The sequence below is a fragment of the Mesoplodon mirus genome, assembly GCF_964341445.2.
Source record: "Mesoplodon mirus genome assembly, chromosome: 10".
In the NCBI taxonomy this organism is placed as follows: Eukaryota; Metazoa; Chordata; class Mammalia; order Artiodactyla; family Ziphiidae; genus Mesoplodon; species Mesoplodon mirus.
In genome coordinates this window covers 95,336,960-95,363,936 of record NC_138986.1, presented here as the reverse complement: position 1 = coordinate 95,363,936, position 26,977 = coordinate 95,336,960, and the positions used below count along the sequence as shown (strand labels likewise).

General features: G+C 39.8%; 1 protein-coding gene across 5 annotated transcripts in view; it reads right to left on the bottom strand.

The window, feature by feature from the left end:
• The window catches only part of BCKDHB (branched chain keto acid dehydrogenase E1 subunit beta), a 289,393-nt gene that overhangs the window by 246,574 nt on the left and 15,842 nt on the right, over positions 1 to 26,977 (bottom strand). The window lies entirely within an intron of this gene.

Genomic DNA, 26,977 nt, shown 5'->3' with positions numbered 1-26,977 from the left:
GCCCGTGAGCCATGGCCGCTGAGCCTGCATGTCCGGAGCCTGTGCTCCGCAACGGGAGAGGCCACAACAGTGAGAGGTCCACGTACCAAAAAAAAAAAAAAAAAAAATCACAGATGGGCAAACTGAATCCACCAGTGAACCCCGTTCCCTATGACAACGTGTAGGCCACAACTGTGGACCAGAAACAGTAAAAAGAGTGCAAAGAAACAACACTTAGGAAAAAGCGGCAGCGTGGTTTAAGGTGACAACAAATTACCTCCTGGTAGGTTAAGAAAATTGAAGATCTCAGTATCTTCAATGCCTAGACATTTTTTGGAACGCATAGCTAGTTTTAAATTAGAGTTTTTCTTGTGAATAAAGTGGTCCTGTAAGTTATTAAATCCACCTAGGGTAAAATTAAATTTTTCCCATTAAAAATTTCTGAAAAGGCAGCTCTAAAACTGCCCATCTCTATCTAAGGAACTAGGACTTCCTTAGGACACAAATCTGAATAGGTCAGAACATCCTTCCAGAAAAAAGATCAACTCCATCAGAGAAAGCGCTCAAGTCCCAGATTCCTGGAGCAGAAAGATAAACAAGGACGTAAACATTTGTGACTAAGATACAAAACACGGGAAATAAATGTCATTATAGACACAATTTTAACAGGACAGGTAATATATCCCAGTAATTTTAGTCACACACTTTCTGGAATATGTTGTGATATAAAGTTTGCTGGTGAAGAATTTAATAAAGATGAAAAGCATTTGTCTGAGGGTCAAATAAAGCAAAAATACAAAGTTAATCCAGTTCACTTCTATTCTTAAAATAAGAGGTAGAAAAGAACAGAACATTGCATTCATTAGATAAACAGGCCAGATAGACATTTAGAAGATAAATACGCAAATAAAGGTTTCTAAACATACTAGGTAAGACAAGCATACAAGTTATCTTCCAAACTGAAATATGTCTGGGAGTATTGAGATACCAAAAACAATTAACAGATGTTAGTTGATCAACAGGTCTAAACTGAGCAGTCCCAGGAAAACAGGATTGTCCTCAGTAAACCAAGACTTATTATTGGAGGTAAGGAATATTAACACTTAGGTGGAAAGTATATAAAGTGTATAAAGTAATAGGGGAAATATAAACCACCTTGGCCATAACTAATCTGCCATATGTTAGCATACTAAATTTGGAGACTCACGATCCATAACTAGAAAAACAAAAGAGTGAGTTGAATAGGCACTCCTACCATCAAGGTAGCGGTCATGGTCTACTGCCTGGGGTGGGCACTGATGCATGCAGCCCAGCTCCCCAGTCCATGAAGAACTTGCAGCCCCGGTTGCTGAGAGTGCTCTCAGCCTCAACTACACTGACCTCCAAGCTCGAGGTCATGCTTGGCGGCCAACATCCAATGATTAGTCAGTGTGAGAGTATAAAGGCCTGGTCATTTCAGCCCACCTACGGACAACTCAAAAGGGTCATTACGACTCCAGACATCCCACAGGTTGGCCAAGGCCATCCTTGGACCTGCATCACTCTGGACAGTCTGATTAATTAATCCTGTAAATTAACAGTAAAATGGGAATATAGATGATTAATAATCAGCCCCTATCTTCTGATTAACCCTGCTTTCCCTGGAAAGCAGCACTATATTTATGGTTCCAGAAGATGCCAATTCCAAGGCCTCCAGATTTAGTAAGTTTACCTCTACTTACAATGATCTTACAGTAACATTCTCCAAACTGTAGCCTCCAGGCAACAATAGCTAGAAAGTGCTATTTGTGAGTTTTGTTCTATAGATTCTACATTTATTATTCCGAATACTCCTAGGAAAGAGATCTGGGTTATTAAAATAGATAAGACAGAAAAATTAAAGAGGATAAAAATCAACCAGGAGCAAAAGTGTTTAGTAAATGTTTATTGAATGAATGGATCGATGACATGCAGAAGGTCCCACTGTAACCAGTGAGTCTACAGCTCTAGGTGCAGAACCAACAATGTCCAGATCCAGCAAAGCCCAAATCAGTTCCGAGGATTCAATGACCGGATTAGAATTTGTGAGCTCCTCTACTGAGAATACAGATTACATCTCACTCACTCAATAGTACCTAGCACAATGTCTTGAATTTAGTAGTCATTCAGTAGTTTTACTTGAATGAACAGGCTTAAAAGGCCCATCAAGCGTGGGCTGAAAAGGCACTTAGTCTATGACAATCAGGATGTAGTAACGTCCCACCAAGTCCTCAAAACATATAGATATGACAGCAAGGCAGACAGTAGTTTACTTGAAAATGTAGTAATACATACATGACATTTTTCGTTTAAATAATGGGAAAATGTGACAGTGAAGAGAGACCATAGACTCACCCAGACATAAAGAGGAGAGCTATCTTCAATCATCTTTAGTGCCTTAAACAGTCCTTGACATACAACATTTTTAAAATATCTGTTCAACAGATGAATGAATGAAAAAACCAAATGACCAAAATAACATTAAAATAAGAAATGATAGCCAAAATCAGGGGAAATTATAAAATCATCTAATAGGAACTGAAATAGGAAACATCTGGTTGGGGTTAGCCACTATAATTATGATACAATAATGTTCAATATCATAGACCAGGACTTCTCAAACCAAGTATTAGATGGACAACTTTTTTTCCCCCCCCGGTATGCGGGCCTCTCACGGTTGTGGCCTCTCCCATTGCGGAGCACAGGTTCCGGACGCGCAGGCTCAGCGGCCATGGCTCACGGGCCCAGCCGCTCCGCGGCATGTGGGATCCTCCCAGACCGGGGCACGAACCCGTGTCCCCTGCAGTGGCAGGTGGACTCTCAACCACTGTGCCACCAGGGAAGCCCCTAGATGGACAACTTTTAAAGGAAAAATATACTCTGCATTCCTAATGTCAACTTAAATCAATTTTAATATATTTTAATTTATACAAAATTAAACTTGGCATTTATTACCCTGATAAAAAGATAAAGGCAAAGCAAACTTTTAAATATGAAAAAAAATACTGCATAACCAATTAAATTCAAGTTAACAGCAAAAATGGAGTATAACAAATAATGGTTTTCTGCTGTAGCAATGTAGCTTCAGATAGGACTCTATCTATAATCTTTCCGATTTTTTTTACTTAATCATTCTAATGAAAAAAAATGCCTTTTCACTTAAATTCACTGTACAAAATAGCATACGTAACCTCATGGCTTTCTTTGACAATTGAGGATAATCAGACCTCATACTAAAACAATATCCACAGCATTCCTTGAATGCTAATTTTAAGGAAGTTACTTCCAAATAAAGTTGGTATCACAACCATGTTGAAATCCTCATTAAATGCGTATCTATTCAATTATTGCTGGAATCAGGTATAGAGAATTCTTCAGTGTATACTTACGGATATACTGACTATTAATGAATGGTTGAAAGTTAAATGGAATCTATTAAATTCATCTGTCTGTAACTTGAACATGTTATTGCTATAATGCTGGTTCCTCTGGGTATGGCATGCAGGGGTGCTATTAGAACAGTTTGTTATTTGAAGTTCAGTGAATGCTTCATATACTTCAGACACTGTGAAGTAGCTGGCCTTCACACAGCACAAACACCAATTTATCACACGGCAATATTTGATTACATGGCAAGTGATCCAGATGATATGCTTATACTATTTTTTAAAGATTATCACTGATATTAAAACCCTCAAATTTTAAACCTCATTGAAAATGTGAAAACTCCCAGAATAGTTAGCTCACACAAGTTAGAGAAAAAATATCCTAGGAAGGGTCTTCCCTGGTGGTCCAGTGGTAAAGAATCTACCTTACAGTGCAGGGGATGCGGATTTGATCCCTGGTCAGGGAACTAAGATCCCACATGCCGTGGGGCAGCTGGGACCATGTGCCACGACTACTGAGTTTGCATGCCTCAATTAGAGCCCGCCTGCCGCAAACTACACGCTCTGGAACCCACGCACCACAACTGCAGAAGCCATGTGCCCTGGAGCCTGTACACCACAACTAGAGAGAGAAAACCCACATGCTGCAACTAGAGAGAAGCCCGCACACCACGACGAAGAGGCAGCGTGCCTCAGCGAAGATCCCCCATGTGCCGCAACTAAGACCCGATGCAGCCAAAAATAAAAATAAAATAGATAAATAAATAATTTTAAAATCTTAAAAAAAAAATCTTAGGAAAATATCAAATAAAATAATTCCACTGTTCAATTTTAGAAGAAAAATTCTACTTAGGAATACATTGAAAACAAAAAGGTTTTTAAAATAAATTACCCAAGGAGAGTACGGCAATTGTTTAAAAGCACTATCATTAGAAAAAAAACTTATCATGGGGTAACTTAATCTTTAACTTAGAAATCTTCATTTAAATGGAAGGGCATATAGAAACACTCCTATTATCTACTGGAGGGAAAAAGTTCAAAGTTATACCTATAAGGGATTCCACAGGGGGAAAATACGTTCTTTAAATCAAAAGGGAAAACTAGATAGAGAATCTATGAAATAACTTAAGGATCATGTAAAAATTATGGTTGGGTATGAAAGGACAGCAAGCAGAAAAACAAATTACAGAAGCACAAAATCCTAGTACTATTGAAGATCTTCCCACCAGCCCCACATCTTCAAATAAGGAAACTGAGCTTTGATTTGAGTGTGGCCTTGTTTCCTTTATCAAGACTTGCTCCATTCTATTGGAGAAGTTTCTTTTCTAAATTGGCTACTGCAAACTACTCAACTCAACAATGCTAAAATATATCAAATTAGACCTTAATTATCTGGCACCACAGTCACGGATGCAAAATAATTCTGAACATTTAATCTGAATGTAAAAATTCTTTATGAACAGTGTCCTGAAATTCCCTCAAATGTTTCTCCAAAAACTAAAGCAAATAAGATGGTTGGTTTAAGCCTTCACAGTACGTAATCTACTTACCAACAACAAAGTAACATTAAAAGCATCTTTAAAACAGTGATTTTAAAAATGGTCAAGAAAACATTTGAGAATTTCCTTAAAAAAACTTTTAAAAGAGGTGCTTCAGGGACTTCCCTGGCAGTCCAGTGGTTAAGACTTAGCCTTCCAATGCAGGAGGCGAGGGTTCGATCCCTGGTCGGGGAGGTAAGATCCCACATGCCTCTCCACCAAAAAACCAAAACATAAAACAGAAGCAATATTGTAACTAATTCAATAAAGACTTTAAAAAATGGTTCACATCAAAAAAAATCTTTAAAAAAAAAAGAAGTGCTTCAAACTTTGATTCAATAATTAATTGCACTGCAATATAGTACTATTACTCTGCATAAATGTATACGTTTCTATCCAGAAAAGGCAGTATAAAATCTCCAAACTTGTGCATAAAACTAAGATGTTACTAACAGTAAAGTGTCAAGTAGTCTTTACATCATCCATCTTATAGGAAAAGGGGTGGAGAGAAAGGGAAGCTATTAGATATAAGGGAAATTTCAGGTAAAGTCCTCACATCAGTTCAGATTCAACCAAGTATCTCCAAATCACTATGTCAACTTCACAGTTCACATGATCATAATTATGATAGTTATTCAAAAAAATTAAGTTCAATATTTCCTGCTTGCTACACTCTTAGAAGTTGGGCATAAATTTTAAAGAGATTTTTTTTTACTTTTAATGAATTATAAAGAAATCTTAAAGGGTAAAATAAAATTATTTGGGGACTTAGAAGCTGGATCTTCTTTTGTTTGCCAAGAAATGCAATTACTCTTAGCAATTATCAGATTGGAGGTTACTAAAAATATGGAACATTGGAATGAAATGTTAAGATAAACCATAATGGAAAAGAATATTTTAAAAAAGAATATATATATATATGTGTGTAACAATCACTTTGCTGTACAACAGTAATTAACACAACATTGTAAACCAACTATACTTCAATTAAAAAAAAATTTTTAAAGATGAACGAAGTGCTCAATTTGTTGCAAGTTAGATAAGATCTTTAACAAATGAGTTGTATCCTAAGACGTAGGATAAACTGAGGATATATTAAGAGAGTGAGATATCTCAAGTATACCTTTCTTTTTTTTTTAACATCTTCGTTGGAGTATAATTGCTTTACAATGGTGTGTTTCTCCTGTATAACAAAGTGAATCAACTATACATATACTTATATCCCCATATACCCTCCCTCTTGCGTCTCCCTCCCACCCTCCCTTTCTCACCCCTCTAAGCTTATTAGATGGATGTAGCAAGAAATAATATCAAGCCCTGCATCCTTCTGACACCATCAGAGCTTTAACTCTGACCCAGTGAAAAATATTGTTTGATATAATGTTTTTTACCCAGTGGAATAAATATTTACCCAATATGTACCTGACCATATACAAGGCACTGTAATTGGATGCTACAAATGACAGAGATAATATACCATTTAAACAATGTTACACTTTTAAATATTCCAACAACTTACAATGTAATAAGGAGATAAGTCAAATATAAATAACTATGATACAAGAAAGTGATGTAAAAATAAAATGCTATTAGACGAGGGGGAAGGAGAGATTCTTTCAGGCTTGGAGGAATTACACAAAGTTTCATGAAGGAGAACACACTGGAACTGGACCCTGAAAAAATGGGCAGAATTTCAATAGGCACAGATAGAAGAAGGAACAGTGTGAGCAAAGGCACAGAGGCAAGAAATAAAGTGCAAATTCAGAGTTGGGAAGTGAATCAAGGCAGCTGAAGTACAAATGGATTAGAAAGAGTAGTGGGAGATAAAGATGGAAAGTCTGGGGTATATAGACTAGTTAGCATGATGGTTAAAACTGTGGACTCCAAGTCAGAACTCATGGGTTTAGATGTGGTTCCACCACTTTCCATCTGTGTGATCTTGGATTGGGCTTCAGTTTCTTCATTCATAAAATTAGGATAAAAATAACTAACCTGGACTTCCCTGGTGGTGCAGTGGTTAAGAATCTGCCTGTCAATGCAGTGGACCAGGGTTCGATCCCTGGTCCGGGAAGATCCCACATGCCACAAAGCAACTAAGCCGATGCGCCACAACTACTGAGCCTGTGCTCTAGAGCCTGCGAGCCACAACTACTGAGCCTGCAAGCCACAACTACTAAGCCCGCGTGCCACAACTACTGAAGCCCACGCATCCTAGGGACCGCACGCCGCAACTACTGAGCCCATGTGCCGCAACTCCTGAAGCCCGTGCGCTCTAGGGCCCACATGCCACAACTACTGAGCCCGTGTGCTGCAACTATTGAAGCCCACACGCCTAGAGCCCGTGCTCTGCAACAGGAGAAGCCACCAAAATGAGAAGCCCGCGCACCGCAATGAAGAGTAGCGCCCGCTCACCGCAAATAGAGAAAGCCCGCAGACAACAACGAAGACCCAACGCAGCCAAAAGAGTAAATAAAATTATTAAAAAAAAAAAAACAAAACTAACCTGCCTACCAACCAGGATCAAATAAGGCATATATAAGTGCTTTGCAAATCATAAGGTATTATAAGAATGTAAAGTGTTATCAGGATAGTGGTAATGAAAATAAAATGAAGAAAGGGTTTGAGCGACACTACAGAATCAAAGGGATTTAAGTGCTGTTAGTTGAGAAGCCCTGAGGGTTGGCACTGAGTGGTACTGGGGACCATAAGCAGTCTTCAAGGCCCCCGACCATCTGGAGGAGCCCACGCAGCGCAGCAGCCCAGCTAGCAGATGTCAAGGGCAGGCTGAGTCACTCCACAATGAGTACTCTCTCCACCTGGGGTGAAGGCTGGTGGGAGGAGAGGGAAGCAAGGTCAGTCATGGTGGCAGGGTCGTGACAAGCAATTCTCAACAATGAACCAAAATCTTGTTGCATTAGTAGGACCACGGACAGGCACAGCAGGAGGCCAGCACACACCTTCATCCAAAGATCGAGGTTTACCACTGGGTGGAGGAGGGCTACACATGCCCGGCCACTGCTAACCTTCCATAAGAGACAGCCCAGGAGTACAGATGGTCACTAGACCTGTCGTGGTGATCGTCGCATAACGCATGCAAATGTCAAATCGCTATGTAGTACAACTGAAACTAACATAATATCGTATTATATCAACAATATTTCAATTAAAAAATAATAGCAACAACACAAAAGATATCCCAGGAGTGAGAATGAAGGGCTGACAATCAAGGGCCACTCCTGCATTGGGAACAAATGCTCTACGGCTGCAGCTGTGTATGTGCAGAGGCCTGGAGATGGTGCAGGGCAGGGACTGAGCCCGAGGGGCCCAGAGCCTTCCAACGCGCTGCTTGGGAACGAGGGCCAGTTGATTCTAACAGATGGGGCAGTGCTATTAAAGCAGACCTCCACTTGGAAGCCGTGGCTCCACGCCACCCCACGGACGGGATGTGAGCAAACCGATGTCTGGTCCTGAACTATGGGCTGTTCACCAGGCATCTGAGTAAGACCCTTACACACAATGATCCACAAAGGTAACTGTATGACCCTGGCAGAACGGGACCAGCTCAGCACCACAGAGCCCCGGGCATCTGCAGGAATCGCCCAGCACTGACTCTGATGGGGGCTACAGGCCCACAGGAGACCAAGTATAACTAGTAATATATCAACCACTGGTATTTTAACACCTGTGCATAAGCTGAAAGTTTGTCTCTGGGCATGATCAATGCAAGTTAAGGAGACAGAATTCCCACTTACAAAATCACCTTGTCTTATACAAAACTGAATTTAAACAAATGTAATCTGAATGCTTGGGTTTTAGGGGATATGTACTATACAACTATCTAAGTTTAAGTAAGACTGTCCTTTCAGTGACACTTGGAAAGAAAAACACAAAAACTCATTTCAGTCAAACTGATATTTTACTATGTCTCAAAAGAAGAACCACAGTTTCATCATGTAAGAAAGAAGATGACCTATTTGGTTCTACCTTTTATTATAATCAAATCGACACATTTACTGATGAAACTATACAAATTTATTAAGTGAAGCTACTTAAAAGTTATTGAGAGTCTAGAGTGTTATTTAGAGAAATACACACTAAAAACGTTTTTTCAAATAAACATACACATAGCCGATGCTGGAATAAACAGATTCTAATAAATGAATATAATAAGTATTTCGGAATAAACCTGTGATGACTTCACTGCGCTTGAATACAACCAAAGCTGTTTTTCCAGATCGTCAAAAGAAATATTTTCATCATCCTTGTGATACCAGCTGGAATTTCAGGGCAAGCCATCTAAAAAAAATTTTTTTTAATCTTCTTTCATTTATATGGAAATGAGATGTTTCCTAAAACATATCCATACCCAGCACCTACGTCAACACCAGAGCTCAAAGCACACAAATTCCTCCAGCTGATTCCTGCCTAGAAGGGCACACAGCACGCGACATCATCCATGTGCGTCATTCACCGGGGAGGACATTACCGAGCTTTCAATTTCAATTAACCTGCCTTGCTTTATAAATAGCCTAAAGGTCCCTATCTAAATAGGTTGGTGCCCTTTTCTCAGAAGCAAAGGGAACAGCATGACAAAGAAGCACAAAATAATAAATGAACTTTCCCCTTTGTAAATAGGAGAAAGTCGACATTAAACCAATTCTAAGTCCGAACTGAAGAGCTATTAATAAAATAAAGCTCAAGAGAATGAAGGACCAGTTTTAACCAGAAAATAAACAACATTCACTAACTCTATCAGCTCTTTTTAAAGTATCTGTGAGTCACAGGGCTAGAGAAATAATTCAAGGTCCACATACACGCAGAGCTAAACACAGATCCCATAATTACAATCCTTAATACGGTCTCCAAAATAATATAGTTTAAAAGTCCCAGATGATTGATGTTCAGCCAGAAAGAAGTTAGTTTTGAAGATTCAATGATATCATTCTCTTCTAAATCTGAAATGTTTAATAATTTTTATAACCCATAGCGTTATCATTTCTTTTGCTAGCTCTATTTTTTCCTCTAAAATAAATGATTATGAAGAAAACCTGCACATCACTTCTACAATCTAAGTACTTGTGTACAGCACTTTTCTAGTTCATACTTCAACGATAATAAAGCAGAATCAGTAAACATCAGTGGAATTTATCAAAAAGTAGAAAATAACTGGTATAGATCATTAAGCAGAGTAGTGAACCCATGAATCCATCTAATAACCACTGTGTGGGAAAACACAGATGTTGACCATCTTGATCTCAGGTAAAATAGACATTCATGTATATGTGCCACACATATACGTACACACGTGTCATCCGGGCAATACTTTATAAGCTTGCCATAGTGACATCCCACATGCAATCAGAGTAGTGGCCGGCTCACTGAAATATCTAGGACACAATCAAAAACTAAGAATTAAGTTAAATAAAAAAGATTTCTGATTGAAAAGAGATCTGACAGACATCCTTAAAGAGGTCCCTAAGCCCTCACTCAGAGCAGCTTTAAAAAAGAATCCCATCAGAAGTCTTTCCTGATATGTAATACTTTTTTTTAAATTTTAATTAATTAATTTTTATTTTTTGTCTGTGTCGGGTCTTCGTTTCTGTGCGAGGGCTTTCTCTAGTTGCGGCAAGCGGGGGCCACTCTTCATCGCGGTGCGCGGGCCTCTCACTGTCGCGGCCTCTCTTGTTGCGGAGCACAGGCTCCAGACGCACAGGCTCAGTAGCTGTGGCTCACGGGCCTAGTTGCTCCGTGGCATGTGGAATCCTCCCAGACCAGGGCTCGAACCCGTGTCCCCTGCATCGGCAGGCAGATTCTCAACCACTGCGCCACCAGGGTAGCCCTGTAATACTCTTGCTGAGGCAGTTCAGTGAATCATCACTTTATCTGCACTAAGTCATGACAACCGGCTGCCCACTCCTCCAGTCATTCGACCAATTTCCATGCTTAGATTATCATACTAAGTGAAGTAAGTCAGACAGAGAAAGACAAATACCATGTATCACTTATATGTGGAATCTAAAATATGACACAAATGAACTTATCTACAAAACAGAAGATGAACTGTAAATATAAGTAAAACATGGGACAAAGTAACTCAAAGTATATGAGTTACCGATGCAGTGCTAGATGGAAACAGACAGAGAAATTACTTCTAGGTGGTAAAGGCTGAGGAACAGGAGCTGGGCGGGGGGGGTACAGGTCAGATTTGAAGCAAAGGAGGAGTTTCTGAGGGGCAGAAACAGCATCACACAGGCAGAGAGGCAACTGGGAGCAGTGTGGATGCAGCCAGTAGTATGGGGGGAAAAACTAAAGTTGGGAAGAAAATTCAAAGCCAGACCATTTATGATCTTAAACACAAGCTAAGGAAACTGGATTTTACCATTCAACATGGGGAAGATTTTAAGCAAAACAGTATTGTGATCAGAGCTGTATTCTGGAAAAGCTCATCTCACAGATGTATATAACACGAACTAGAGGAGGGGGAAGAGAGTTAGAACAGACTCATGACAAAGATTATAATCACTCAGATAAGAAGTGAGGAGAGCATATAAAAAAGAAGGAAATCAGGCCATTTGCAGCAGCATGGATGGATCTAGAGAATATCATACTAAGTGAAGTAAGTCAGACAGACAAAGACAAATACCATATATCACTTATATGTGGAATCTAAAATATGACACAAATGAACTTATCTACAAAACAGAAACAGACTCACAGACATAGAGAACAGACTTATGGTTGCCAAGGGAGAGGGTGGGGATGGGAGGGATGGGCTGGGAGTTTGGGATGAGCAGATGCAAACTATTATATAGAGAACGGATAAACAACGAGGCCCTACTGTATAGCACAGGGAACTACATTCAGTATCCTGTGATAAACTATAATGGAAAAGAATATAAAAAAGAATGTGTATTTTTATATAACTGAATCACCTTGTTGTATGCCAGAAACTAACACATGATAAGTCAACTATACTTCAATTTAAAATTTTTTTTTAAAAAAAGAAGTAAGGAGGGAGTGAACTCTGCCAATCACAGTAGAAACAGTAGTGAGAGAAACCCCAAGATAGAACCGTCAGAACTTGATAGCTCTGAAGTTTTCAATCTGGCTTGTTTCGAGAATCCATAAGCAGGATCCAAGAGGCAGCTTGAAAGTCACCATACATAATGAAATGAAAGGGAAATAGTCGCTCCCTGATTTAAAACCAATATGCATACATTCAGAAGGATGAGTTTCACTTGAAATAAACTGGATTAATACTTTTTAAATGGCAGATCCATTTTTAAACAAAAGGTCAGGGGAAAGCCAGAAAGTATCACAATGTGTAACACGATGAAGCCTTTAGTTTGGTCCAAACCAGCTGGCCAGCTAAAACAAGCAGTGGTACAGAGTACAATCCAATGTTTCAGAATTAAAGAAATCTATATTCTACACGCTCTTACAGGATAATCATACCTCCTCAAAGCTTTAGTCATCTAATCTATTTCTTACCTCACTTTTCCATGAAAATTGCTTTTATTTTTTTAGGTCACAAGTCACCGATGGCCTTCTGGTTGCATACCCAATGGAAACTTTGCAGTCAATATTTCAATACTTAACCCCTGACCCTCTAAATCCTTTACTCTCCATCTGCCTCTACCTGCAAAGAATCACAAGTCCTATCAAGTGTCCCTGATTAATTCTTCACTGACCCCTTCCTGACTCCATCTTTCCTCCACTGCCACGGTTTAGGCTCTCATTACCCCTCAGATAGATGCAGTGGTTCTCAAACTGTGGTCCTCAGGCCAGAAGCAGCAGCATCTGGAAGCTCACTAGAAGTAAAATTGCTTGGGCCCCACCTGAGAACTACTGAATCAGAAACTCTGGGGACAGCAGCTGGTAACCTGTGATGGGGCAAGCCTTCTAGGTGACTCTGATGTGTACTAAAATTTAAGAACCTCTGTAATCAACAATCATCCCACTCCTGGTCTCCCTGCCTTTAGTCTCCCAGCTCCCCAAGGCTGTGGCCACAGTTAGGTCCTAAATGACCAATTTGATTATGTCATTTACCTGCTTCTACAACAGGATTCAAAATATGTGAACCCTTTTTAAACAAAAAATAGACTTCGAATGTTAACTTAAATTTGCATTCTATTGAATTTGTATACACATGGAAGTTTCATAAAACTAGCAATCTCCCTTCTACTTCTCAAGTATAGATATTAGAATAATTTCTTTCACAGAGAACACAAAACCAGTACATTCAACAACATTAATCTGAAATCAAATTTTCCTGAAGCTTTATCACAATGTCAACTTTCTTCATGGGAAGATGAGGTCTCAGGCCTGGTTCTTCAAGGTTCTGGAACCTTGAAGAAGTGACTTAACCTCTCCAAGCCTCAGTGTCTACATCTGCAAAATGGGATAATAGCAGAACGAATTGCACGGAATTGTGAGGACTAAGTGAACTAATATATATAAAGTTCCTAGAACAGGGTTAGGCACATAGAAAACATGGTTAATTAAGAGTTTGTAGCTACTGTTATCACCATCATCATTATCATTACTAATAATATTAAACTTACAGAGCAAATACCTGTATGTATAGGCATAGTACTGACCACAGGTTATTCCCCAATATTCATTCTCTCTTTCTTCTACAGTAACAGAACCCCGGAGTTTTAGCCAAGCACATATCCACACACCTTAAAGACTACATTTCCCAGCCTCCCTACATCTAGCTGGTCAACATCTACCCTCTCCACGGAGCATTAACCTCCAGGATTCTGCCAGGTGGTGAAGGGATGCTGGAGATCTGAGAGCTTCTTTAAAAGAGTTTCAACCAATTCTCCTTATTCTGGAGCACCACCTCCCTTCACTCTTCTTCCCAGACGTGTTGGTGTTGCCAATTCCCGAGCCTTTGCGTAACTCTGTGACGTAAGCGAGGCTGGTTCTTAGCTGCCCCGCTGCCCATTCTGGATTCTGTTTTTCCAAGCTTATTACACCCTTGACCTTCCAGCTTCCAACACTTTGTTCATGTTGTCGTCTCCAATCCCATTCTCCCCATCCTTACGGATTTAGGCCTTTACAAAAGAAGATCCTTAGACATTTTAGTGGGAGTTTGAAAGGAAACAAATATCGCTATCTGCGTCCAATTGTCTCTTTTTCCAGAGGTCTCAGCCACCATTTTCCACCAAAATTTTCAGCACACAGTTTCATTCACCCTGTCATTTACATTCTGGACTAAATAGAAGAAAGTTGCTGGGCACGTCTTCCATCATTTCACATTTTTATTTCACTTTTAAACTGTTATTTTACTCCCCATGGGATGATGCTTTGGTCTACCACGTGTACTGGATGTTCTTAAAGGCAGGAACTATATGTTAAAAATGTTACTACCTTCTAGAACAGTAGTTCTCAAACTTGACTGCACATTTGAATCACCTGGGGACCTTTGAAAACTCCAACACCCCGGCCACACCCCAGACCAGTAACTCAGAATCTCTGGGGTGAAACGGAAGCATCAGTATTGTAACCTACAGGCACGGCTGAGCAGCAGTGCTGGGCAGTGAATAGTGTTGTCTGGAGACCTATGTCAGACACTTATCCCACATACGTACACAAACAACTGAAAGGCACCAGCCCTCCTAAGATGGCGTCTTCAACAAACTCTGGGGCCTAATACATTGGTCTCTGAACCCAGGAAAATAACCTGAGTAATCTGAGGAAATACTAAAGAAGTGCCTCAGCCTAAGACAAAGTTGGGGGATGCTTTTTCTACTTGTCGGATGACACATTAATATTAACCATCTGCTTTCCGTGTCCATTGGTCAATGTGGCAATGGTAACAGTCAATGCCAGCCTTTCTCCATTGAGTGTAATTCAGCCCATCGCTGCCTTCATTATTCATTACTTGCGAACGGCTGGCCTAGCAATCATATCACATGCCTGAGCTGCCCCGGGGCTATTTTGAGTGGCAACCTTCCATTTCTGCAGAAACCATGAAACTGATGAAGTTGACAGGCAACAGAGGCTCCAGAATATCTATATAGGAGGAGCATAAGAGAAGCATTCTAGTTAGAGACTAAAGGCAGATGACTTGTCTTGATCGTTCACTTTCATAGCTAGCCCATCATTTTTACTTAGATTGTATGTACGCATGAGGTGGTTGGGAGAACTGGTAAAGATTAAAGTTGCCTCAAGCACCACTGATACCACCATGTTAGCAAAGTCAGGGACCACAGATCCATGTCACTGCACCATCAACAGAACCTCTTCATTTCCTTCCTTTGGCTGTTCTCCAGAGCCTGGGCACCAGTCCACTTATGGCTGCACACAGAGAAGAGGACAGGCAAGGCAATACAGTTACTAACTGCTAAATAAAGCCTCCACCAGAGGGACCCACAAGAGGAAAAAAGAAAATACACCAAAGCCTAACAACTGGGCCTGATCCCTTAGCGGTCCTGCAGAAATTAGGGACGAAAGGGTCCTGCTGTTGAACAAAGACCTCCCAACGTGAGTCCACAAATAGACACAAATCATACCAGAAGGGGACCTGCAGCAATAAAACTGGGCAAGGAAGTCCTGGTATGTTAGACTCGTCTCCCACTGAAAGCCAAGTACCTATCTACAGCTCTTCCAAAGAACCATGTCTATTCTCTGATCCTATAATTCCCTGGACCACAGAGATTTTTCTGAGAGAAAGGGAAGTGGGGTGGAAATAAGTAACAGCAGTAACGCTCCATGGCCACCAGGAAATTTAAACCAGGAAAGATTTTTCAGTAACTTGGCCGTTGCCCCCTTAGTAAAATGAATCACCTAAGGATCGCCCGGCCTGGAAACGTTGGGAAGAAATTTTACTGACATTTTCCTTTACCGAAATCCTTAAGTATAATGGGAGCTACAGCTGAGTGGTGAGCTGCCTTCTGCCTGCAGAAAGAAATAGCAGGAAGTAGGTAAGAAAGCGAATAAAGGTAATTTGGCAAGAACTGAGTGAGGGCAACGCTTCATTGAGACTATTTGGCTCACATTCTGCGTCTAAGTATCTGAGAGAAATCAGGAGAGACTGTGTAGGTTAGAGGCTCCTGGTCCCCCACCTGAGTCACTATCAACAGGCTGTGGGATGAAGGAAGCCATTTAAAGGAACACAACTCGTGCGATAATTGGATGCCACGATATCTGTTTCCTCTTTCTGTATAAAGGCTAAATACTGCGAGCAGAGCCGTAACCTTGATATATATGTACAGAATAATTAAAAGCTAGAAGGTCCTTGGGCAGAAACTCTGTAGAATATTTAACAAAGGAAAAGTTGCCTTCTTCAGGCAAATGACTCAGCTGGACTTAGGAATTTGTTCAGAACGCTGTGGAACTTTTTAATGCCTATCGGTGCTTAATTTAGATTTGAACTGATATAATGGGTTTATGCCAGTTCGTATGTTCCTTTCTCCATCTGATTAATGAACTAACACGTTCCTAAAGTGATATAAAGGGTTCCTTTTGAGTTTTGAGGAACCTTCCCTTTTTAAAGAACAAAATGCTCAAGTTCAGAGTCTACAGATTCTTGATTAATTAAGAATGTAATACTGTGTTTGTGTGTGTTCCCTTCTGGCTTAGAAACAAGTTTCTTTGTTTCTGCTGGACTCCAAGCTGGCAGCAACCAGAGGAGAAAAAGATGAGGATTAAAATGAACAGCCTGCCCAGAAACAGAGATAAGGAGAAATCTCTTATTACCAACTTTGCTTAAGTGTCCAGAAGCCAAAACTACAGAAAAAGAATCTTTTGGCTAATTTTGAGGCTGGCCCCATGCCACCACTTCTGGCTGGTGTCCAGAGGCCCTCAGGGGGAGAGGGCTGACAGGATGCCCCTAGAGAAGGTCAGGCATTTCATTGCTGAAGCTGCCTTTGGGTGTAGCTGCTCAGTCGGAAACCAAAAATTTTTTGTCCAACAGGTTTCCCAAGTGATTCTTTAGCGCATGACACTCACCAACATTTACCTAACTGACCCCCCATCCCCTCTGCCAATCTAAGCAACTGAGAGCCCTCCACTCAACGGGAACAGAAAACAAAGCACTGGGCTCCCACCTCTATGGCTTGACATAGAAAGCCTCGCTCCACAAGGAACTCGCAAAGGACAACAAATGCTGTCCTCCACGCGGGGCTGTTTTTACTGGCTACTCCCAACTTGACTAGAAAATCATTGTTCCTCGTGAACTTAATTATTCTGTGACTGTATAACTGCATGCAAGGTGCTAACCAGTGGAATTCCAAGTTAGAATTGAAGCACAGACTGCCTAGCTATGTAATAACCTACACATTTAGCCTCAAACCTCCTGAGACAGGTAAGCGACCACAATAGCTCGATATCCAAGCCTGTAAAAGTTAAGCTGCCATATAGCTGCCGTGCCACCAGCCATGCTACTTTTAGAAGAAAGAGCAGTTCTTTCTCAGTTGTAATTTAATGGGTGTGTGATCTGTTTCCTTAAGATAAACAAAAGAGAGTGGGAGAATCCAGGGATTCCCAGATATTGAGCAATCTGAACTGCCCATGTAAAAATGGTGATACTGGGGCCTCCCTGGTGGCGCAGTGGTTGAGAGTCCGCCTGCCGATGCAGGGGACACGGGTTCGTGCCCCGGTCTGGGAGGATCCCAACTGCCGCGGAGCAGCTGGGCCCGTGAGCCATGGCCGCTGGGCCTGCGCGTCCGGAGCCTGTGCTCCGCAACGGGAGAGGCCACAACAGTGAGAGACCCGCGTACCGCAAAAAAAAAAAAAAAAAAATGGTGATACTGGTCCCTTTCTGCCCCTGATCATTTCTGGGATCTAAAAAGAAAAGCCTTACAATTCAAAAATTAGACTTGAATCAAATGAGCAACAATTCCGAAACCATGAAAAGCAAAGTTAAAAAAAAAATTGCTTGCTTCAATGTGTAAATATTAGAAAGGGAGCTGTCCCAACTAAAACAATTAAAAATGTCCAGTGCATCCAAATACAGGAAATACTAAATGCTGAAGAAAAAAGTTAGTGTTTTTCCCTCTGTTAAAAGTACCGGTCTAGAAGAGGATTTTTTAATGACCCAGAACCAGATTTTGGATGCTAACATAGAGATAACACCCCTAATATCAAGTGGACAGATGAGATATGTCATACTTGACAGGGAAAATATAAAATAAGAGACCTTTTACTCTCTCTTAATCTATGTTGCTCTTGATATAGTTTCATTTTTCAAATTCTTAATTATGATGTTTAAAAAGATACATGAATCAATTTTATACTTTCTGACAAGAATGGTCTATATTCCCATTTCTCCTGGTCTAATTTAGCCCAGGCCCATCTCCTAAGCCCCAGTTGGTGCTCACATCTGATCATTTTAAATGCCTGCCATTGCTAAATAAGGTGGAGAAAAACTGGCTTAAGGTCATTACATTATGCTTAAAATGTCAAAGAGAACACCTGTTGGCAGCTCTAACATTTATTATTTAATCAACTAAGGAAAAAAAAAAGTCAAAGCACCAGCTGCCACCTCAGAACAACTTAATGCACTAATCAAAAAACTTGTTCACAAGAGTCACAAAAAGAATCGTTAAAAACTTTTTAATATGGATTATCGATGACTAGCTGCTTCTTACCTCATGAATAATCAAAACCCCTGAGCTTTGTTTATTAAAATTCCTTATACATTCCTTATATTTCTCATGTTTTTATATCAATGAGTTGCTCATTTATAAATAAGAAGGAAAAACAATGTAGTACCAAAAGCTTGGAATTGGCTTCTGGGTCTGGCTCACCTACTTGCCGCCGGGCAACTTGATAACATCTAACGTCTCAGAACTTCAGTTTCTGCATTATGTGGAGAAGAACTAGATCAAGGTTTCTCAACCTCAGAGCTATTGACCTTTGGGGTCAGATCATTCTTTGTTTGGAGGGCTGCCCTCTGTACCAAAGGGTAGTTAGCAGCATCTCTGACCTCTACCCACTGCGTACCAGTGGCAACCCCCCGTAGTGACAACCAAAAATGGCTCTGGACATGGCCAAATGCCCCCAGAAGAGCAAAACCACCCCCAGTTGAGAACTGCTGGACTAGATACATACTCAATTTCTCTCCAGCCCTGATACCCTACAAAATAAATACCTTACTCTCTTAAATGTTATTTGTTAAGCCACTGGTCAACATGCCTACTGTGAGGCTACTCAGTTTGATTTTAAAGAAATTGAAATACAATTTCTTGACTGTCTGTACCAATTCTAATTTTAGCAGATTCTAAAACCATTTTTTTTTGCAATGAAAATTCACAAAAGGACACTAAAGCAACATATAAGGGAAACTAATATAAAGTATTATATTAGTACTAGATATTATTGTACTAGTTTGTACTAGTACTAACTAGTACTAGCATTAATACTAGTATTAGTACTAGATATTACTGTACTAGTTTGTACTAGTACTAACTAGTGCTAGCATTAATACTAGTATTAGTACTAGATATTACTGTACTAGTTTGTACTAGTACTAACTGGTACTAGCATTAATACTAGTATTAGTACTAGATATTATTGTACTAGTATTAGTACTAGATATTATTGTACTAGTTTGTACTAGTACTAACTGGTACTAGCATTAATACTAGTATTAGTACTAGATATTATTGTACTAGTATTAGTACTAGATATTATTGTACTAGCATTAGTACTAGATATTACTGTACTAGTTTGTACTAGTACTAACTGGTACTAGCATTAATACTAGTATTAGTACTAGATATTATTGTACTAGCATTAGTACTAGATATTACTGTACTAGCATTAGTACTAGATATGACTGTACTAGTTTGTACTAGTACTAACTGGTACTAGCATTAATACTAGTATTAGTACTAGATATTATTGTACTAGCATTAGTACTAGATATTACTGTACTAGTTTGTACTAGTACTAACTGGTACTAGCATTAATACTAGTATTAGTACTAGATATTATTGTACTAGTATTAGTACTAGATATGACTGTACTAGTTTGTACTAGTACTAACTGGTACTAGCATTAATACTAGTATTAGTACTAGATATTATTGTACTAGCATTAGTACTAGATATGACTGTACTAGTTTGTACTAGTACTAACTGGTACTAGCATTAATACTAGTATTAGTACTAGATATTATTGTACTAGTATTAGTACTAGATATTATTGTACTAGTTTGTACTAGTACTAACTGGTACTAGCATTAATACTAGTATTAGTACTAGATATTATTGTACTAGTATTAGTACTAGATATTATTGTACTAGTATTAGTACTAGATATTACTGTACTAGTTTGTACTAGTACTAACTGGTACTAGCATTAATACTAGTATTAGTACTAGATATTATTGTACTAGCATTAGTACTAGTACTAACTAGTACTAGCATTAATACTAGTATTAGTACTAGATATTATTGTACTGGTATTAGTACAGTAATACCGTCATCCCATTTTTGAGGGTAACTCCTTCAACTGGATGAAAAGAAAGGCATTTTAACAGGTTCTTTAACTAGTTTTCCCACATGTGTACTTTCAGTAAACAAAGGGGCCTTATAAAAACAGGAGCAATTTAAAGTGACTGACATTTAAGAAGAAAGAAAAACACAGCTACTCTCAAGCCTTTTAAAATATTTTTTAAGCATATTAGAAAAAAAGTTTACACCATCTTATGAATTCCTGTTTTTATTCCAAATTCATGGAAGATTAGGTATCTTACAATCTATATCTGGTATTCAATTTGCCCTGAAGTCATAAATGTATATACTTCCATAGGGGAAATATAAACCTATTCCTGAAGAACTATCATTAGTTTACCAAGTTTTTTGGGGGTTTTTTTTTCACTAAAATTAGTTTCAACTGCTCAGAGGCCAAACCCTATCTCACAGGTTACCATTATTCAGTGGAACCTGACACAAAATACAAGAGTATGATTATTACTCAAGTAACCCTTTTTTTGTTGGAGGAACATATAATGCAAGGTCACTTTTTCTGTTGAAGATGTTCATTTCCTAATTCTGGTGAAAGTATAAGACTTGTCAAAAGATTTTGCCTTCAGCCTCCACATTTAAAACTTATCATACTGGAAAACGGGTTTCTTAAGAGAAAATTAAGAAACACACTACTATATATTAAAATAGATAGCCAATAAGGACCTACTGTATAGCACAGGGAACTCTACTCAGTATTAGTAGAGTAATAACCTATATGGGAAAAGAATCTGAAAAACAATGAATATATGTATATGTATAACTGAATCACTGTATACCTGAAATCAACACAACATTGTAAATCAACTATACTCCAATAAAATTGAAAAAAAAAGAGAGAGAGAGAGAGAAAATTAAGTGCCTAATGTAGCCCATGGTTCTAAGATGACATAACAATTGTTATATTCATAAAACCTCTAAATATAAAGGAAATCAAAGCATAAAGCAAATGTGTTCCTCTTTTTAAAAAAGGTAAAAGTATAAAGAATACCTAAACGTGTACTTTCACTTTACTGATGAGGATACTGGGGCCCAAAGTCAACTCCCAAATACTGGCAGATTACAGACAAAACCTCGCCTTCTCCACACGCCTGTCCTAGTTTCCTTCCGGAATTCAGTGTCTTAAAGTATCTGGTTTTACAATTTCTATGATGTTTACATAAGAAAACAAGTAAGTGGTTATATTCGTTTTCCCAAGCTGCTACGACAGGCCCCAGTCGTGGTGGACAGGAATGAAGAGAGTAATGGGAAAACATCAAATCCCATGAAAAGGCAGACATTTAGGCCTGTAGATTAATTCAGCAAAGCCTCTGCTGTTCCTTTTCTCACCTGAGTTTCCTCCAATACGTGGAACAAAATACAGCCTTGGGGACCACAGCCCAGCCACATTCACTGCAGTACAGGATAGTGTTAAATAAAAACGTGCCCTGAACCTGACACACCAAAGTCTTATTTGAATAAAACATACACAAACACTGTCTCATACAGAGAATGACAATAATGAGGGCAGATTTTGTACATGACGTGCAGACTCCGTCTCAGTGACTTACGTAAATGAAAGGATGCGTGGAATTCAACATAAAATCACACCCTACCCTAAAAATCAACTGCCGTTAATGGCCCTCCCCCATCCCCTGCTTCCCTAGAACTACCCCCAGTCCCCACCACTGCTCCTGATCAAGGGATCCCCTCTCATAAAAAGGTTAAAAATGCCATGTGTTTATGAGGTTACGCTCTTCGACTTTCAATTTCTGAGCACTCTCTTTATTTTGTTCTGTCAAAGGACAAGGAAGGAGAAACGCAGTTCGGTGATGCTAAACTCACACTCATCTGTGTTACCTGGGGTACAAAACAGCTCTATCTCCCTTCCTTTTTTTTTAATAGCATTGTCCCTAGTGAGTCAGTTCCTTCTTTTTAATATTAAGTAGTATTCAGCGTCACAATATTATGTCAGTAACCTGCAATCCTTCAAATTCTCCCTTCTGGTGGAATTTAAAACCCTTCTCTGCAGTTCCAGAGTATTGATACAAGGCCAACCGAGACAGTCTCATTTCAAAGTGTAGGCTGCCACCTACTGGCTGAGCCCTTCTCAACATCCAGCTCTCCCCAGAAAGTGAATCAATCCCCCACAAGAGGTTTGCTTGCTGTGTCATTCAATGCGATGTATTCAACTATATCAGCATAATCTTTTTCATTCTTTTCAATACAAAGTCTTTAAAAAACAAGGATTTACTGTATAGCACAGGGAACTATACTGAATATCTTGTAATAAACTATAATGAAAAAGAATCAAAAAATATAGATTTGTACATATAAATATGTACAACGGAACCACTCTGCTGTACACCTAAAACTAACACAGTATTGTAAATCAGCTATACTTCAAAAATTTTTTAAGTTAAGTAAATACAAATTTTTTTAATTTCAAAAAGAGACTACCAAGCCAAGCATGCTTGTGTATAGCTTAAAATTCCCAGCCTATACTCAAAAGAGCAGAGTGTTATTTTTAAAAGATGTGCTATTTCTTAACTATACAAAAAGTTCTGCTTGGATAGATTTCTCTTCACCATTTCCTTTGTTCCTCACTCCTGAAAACGGAAGCTCGTTCCCTCTTAGAGAAAGTGGTGGTGATTTCATTGTTCGTATTGATCAACCTGGAATTATTCAAAATTTGAATTCATAGTCCTAAAGCTAGTGTAAAAATTCACAACAGCTGCTGACAATAAAGCTAAGAATTAATTAGCTGTTAATTAGCCCAACCCCTTGTCATGCAGACATAAATCTTCCAGCGCCTTCTATGAGCAGTGGACTTTTTCTAGTGAGAGCTAGTTTCTCCCTGTTTTAAGCTATTTTTAAAGAAAATCAGACCAACTAAAAATCACTAAAGGGAGACAGGGAAACTCCCTTTCAGAGGCAGAAGCCACTGTCTTGGTGACAGAGTAAGGGGTAAATACATTCAACAACATTCACTCAATAAGTACTGCATGATGCTATATTAGGAGCCAGGGATGAACCCACGATTTAAATGTCTATTTCCTTTGAGAAGCTGTCTGGTACAGCGATCTCGTGGGAAGACAATTACAACATAATCTGCAATATGTAAAAGATGTAAAATCTGGACAGTGATAAAGTAGTGACTGAAGGTGAAATAGGAGTTTCCCAGGGAATCAGATGGGGAAGAGAGATCCAAATAGCATGTGCAAAGGAAGAGAGATGAAAAACACAAGGGCTTAGGGAAAACGTCCCATAATTCAATATTAATGAATAAAGTGAACAAGGCCAGGTAGATAGGGAGGGAGCAGACCTCAAAGTCTTTTGCATATTCTGCCAAGAAATGTGCATTTCAGCATGATCACACTGGCAACAGACAGTGACTGAAGGGAGGGCGATTACTAAGAAAGGCAGGGAAACTGTCCGAGCAGGGATGATTAGGGACCCGAAGAGAAACTCCAGGGCAGTGAGAACGGAAAGGAGAGGCCATATTAAAGACAAACTCTACACAGGGAACTATACTCAATGTTTTGTAATAACTTGTAAGGGAAAAGAATCTGAAAAAGAATATATGTATATGTATGTGTAACTGAATCAGTTTGCTGTACACCTGAAACTAACACAACATTGTAAGTCAACTATACTTCAATACAAAAATAATAAAATAAAAATAAATTTTTAAAAGTAACATTCTAGGGACTTCCCTGGTGGTGCAGTGTTTAAGAATCCACCTGCCAATGCAGGGGACACGGGTTCGAGCCCTGGTCCGGGAAGATCCCACATGCTGTGCAGCAACTAAGCCCGTGTGCCACAACTACTGAGCTTGCGCTCTAGAGCCAGCGAGCCACAACTACTGAGCCCGCATGCCACAACTACGGAAGCCCGCGCACCTAGAGCCCACGTTCCACAACAAGAGAAGCCACTGCAATGAGAAGCCCACGCAACGAAGAGTAGCCCCCGCTCGCCGCAACTGGAGAAAGCCTGTGGGCAGCAATGAAGACCCAAGGCAGCCAAAATTAATTAATTAATTAATTAATTTTTTAAAAAGTGTAAAAATCCAACTTTTGGTTTCCAGTCCTACATGTAAGGAGCTTGGCAGTCGCCACTCCATCCTAACAAGTAAAAAGCTCAATAGACTAAAATCGACAACTCTTCTTGGATCCTCAGAGAGGTGAGGACATAGGGCAAACCGCTGCCCCCAAGACTGGAGAGGCGGGTGGGTGAGTACAGGGAATCCCAACTTTCCAGAGCTGCGGCAGGAAACCTGGGCTGTACTTGATGAATTGCTGGAGGTTCTGTGTGGACAAGTCTGAGAGTTAAAACCTCCAGGGACCAAGTCGCAGGGGGCTCCCCACAATTTTGTGAGGTTTACCCCCAGGAGCTCAATCAGGTTTCCACGGTAAATGTCGGAGAAAATCCCCTCGTGCTTCCAGCAAGGGAAGTGAACAAGCAACCATTCTGAAATATGCCAGAGCACTCCCTCCTTAACTAAAAGTCATATAAAACTAGTTACCCAGGGCTTCCCTGGTGGCGCAGTGGTTGAGAGTCCGCCTGCCGATGCAGGGGACACGGGTTCGAGCCCTGGTCCGGGAAGATCCCACATGCCGCGGAGCGGCTGGGCCCGTGAGCCATGGCCGCTGAGCCTGCGCGTCCGGAGCCTGTGCTCCGCAACGGGAGAGGCCACAACAGTGAGAGGCCCGCGTACAGCAAAAAAAAAAAAAAAAAACTAGTTAACCAGAGCCCAACCTACTGGGTATCATCAGAACCTAACTGACCTGGGGGAAGGGAAATAGTCAACTCCAGCTCACTCTAGCCACCCTGTCCCACCTGAGGCAGGGAGAAAAAACTGAGAAATGTTCGTGAAGTTCACAGTCCAGGGGCACAGGCTCACTAGAGACAAACCTCATCATAGGATTATAGAACACTTCCCCTCTCCCCACACCTCCCCACCACATCCCTGAAGGCCTATTTACAGCAGTTCATTTTACCCAGTGCATCACGTCTGGCTATCAAGAAAAAAATTACAAGGCACACCAAAAGGCAAAAGACACATTTGAAGAGACAGCGCAAGCATCATTACCAGACGTGGCAGGGATGCTGGAATTATCAGACTGGGAATTTAAATGATTAATATGCTAAGGTCTCTAATGGATAAAGTAGACAGCATGCAAGAACAGATGGGCAATGTAAACAGAGATGAAAATTCTAAGGAAAAACAAAAGCATAGTTCTATGTTTTAAATATTAGTTAATATATAAAATATATTCAAATATATTCAAATATGGTCTAGAAGTGTATACAGTACCAAGATACATACAGTGGTTTTCTCTAGGTTATCTCTGGTAGTTTGGGCAATTTTTATTTTCTTCTTTATGCTTTTCTACATCTTCCAAATTTTCTACGATGCATATGCATTTTGAAATCGAATGTATAAAGGTTTTTAATTTCTTTTTTACGATCTAAAATCTCCAGGAGTCAGAATTAGCTGGAGAGAACTGAGATAGTTTGAGATAGCTGAGATTGGTCCAAGTATCTCAAACTCTAAAGAGCTGTTAAAATAGCAGCTAGGAGAAAGCAGAGGGACAGGACCCAGAAAAATGAAACTGCTGTAAAGGAAGGGAAAAGAACAACCTGAGAGTTCCTGCTAAGTGCGATGGGACACTTGATTTCCTGGATTCAACTATGGTTTCCTAGATGCAAGCATAACCTCAGAGAAGGGTGGAACAAGAAGGAACAGCAATTAGAAAAAAAAAAATCTTAAGGCCCCTCACTCCTTACTGCACACAGGAGATTTACAGGGGCAAAGGTAAGACAGCAGGCAGATGTCAACTCCACCCCTAACTTAACTGCTTTGATTTCCACATTAGATAAAGCTGAGGAAAAAAAAGAAAGGTCAAAGCACCTCAAAGTCAGCCGTAAGAGTAAGAGGTTGAAACACATTCCTTACAGAGGAATATGCATTCTATGATGGTTTTAAGTCTGAGGCAAATGAAATGAGTGAAAGCAATAGGCAGGAGTCGATCACACGCCAGGCAAAAGGCACAGATTGGTGGGATGAAACATGTGGAAGGGTAATGTGATGGCTAATGACAGGTGTCCACTTGGCCAGGTGATGGTGCCCGGCTGTCAGATCCTAGTCTAAGATATCGCTGTGATGGTATTTTTAGATGTGATTAACATCTACATCAGTAGACTTGAAGTAAAGCAGATCATCCTTCTTAATGTGCATGGGCTTCATCCAATCACTTGAAGGCCTTAGAAGAAAAGATGAAGGTTTCCCAAACAAGAAAACATTTGTCCTGAAGCCTGCCTGGTTTTCCAGTCTGCTGGCTTGCCCTACAGATTTCAGACTTGCAAGCCCCACAATGGTGTGAGCCAGCTCCTTAAAATATAAATCTCTCTTTTTCATTTTCTCTCTCACTTTCTCTCAATATAGATATAAGTATAGGTATAAATATAGATATAAGTATAAATATAGATACAGATACAGATATATAATACATATACACACACATATCTATACACACATAGATATATCCTAATGGTTCGATTTCTCTGGAGAATCCTATTGCAGATAATAAAA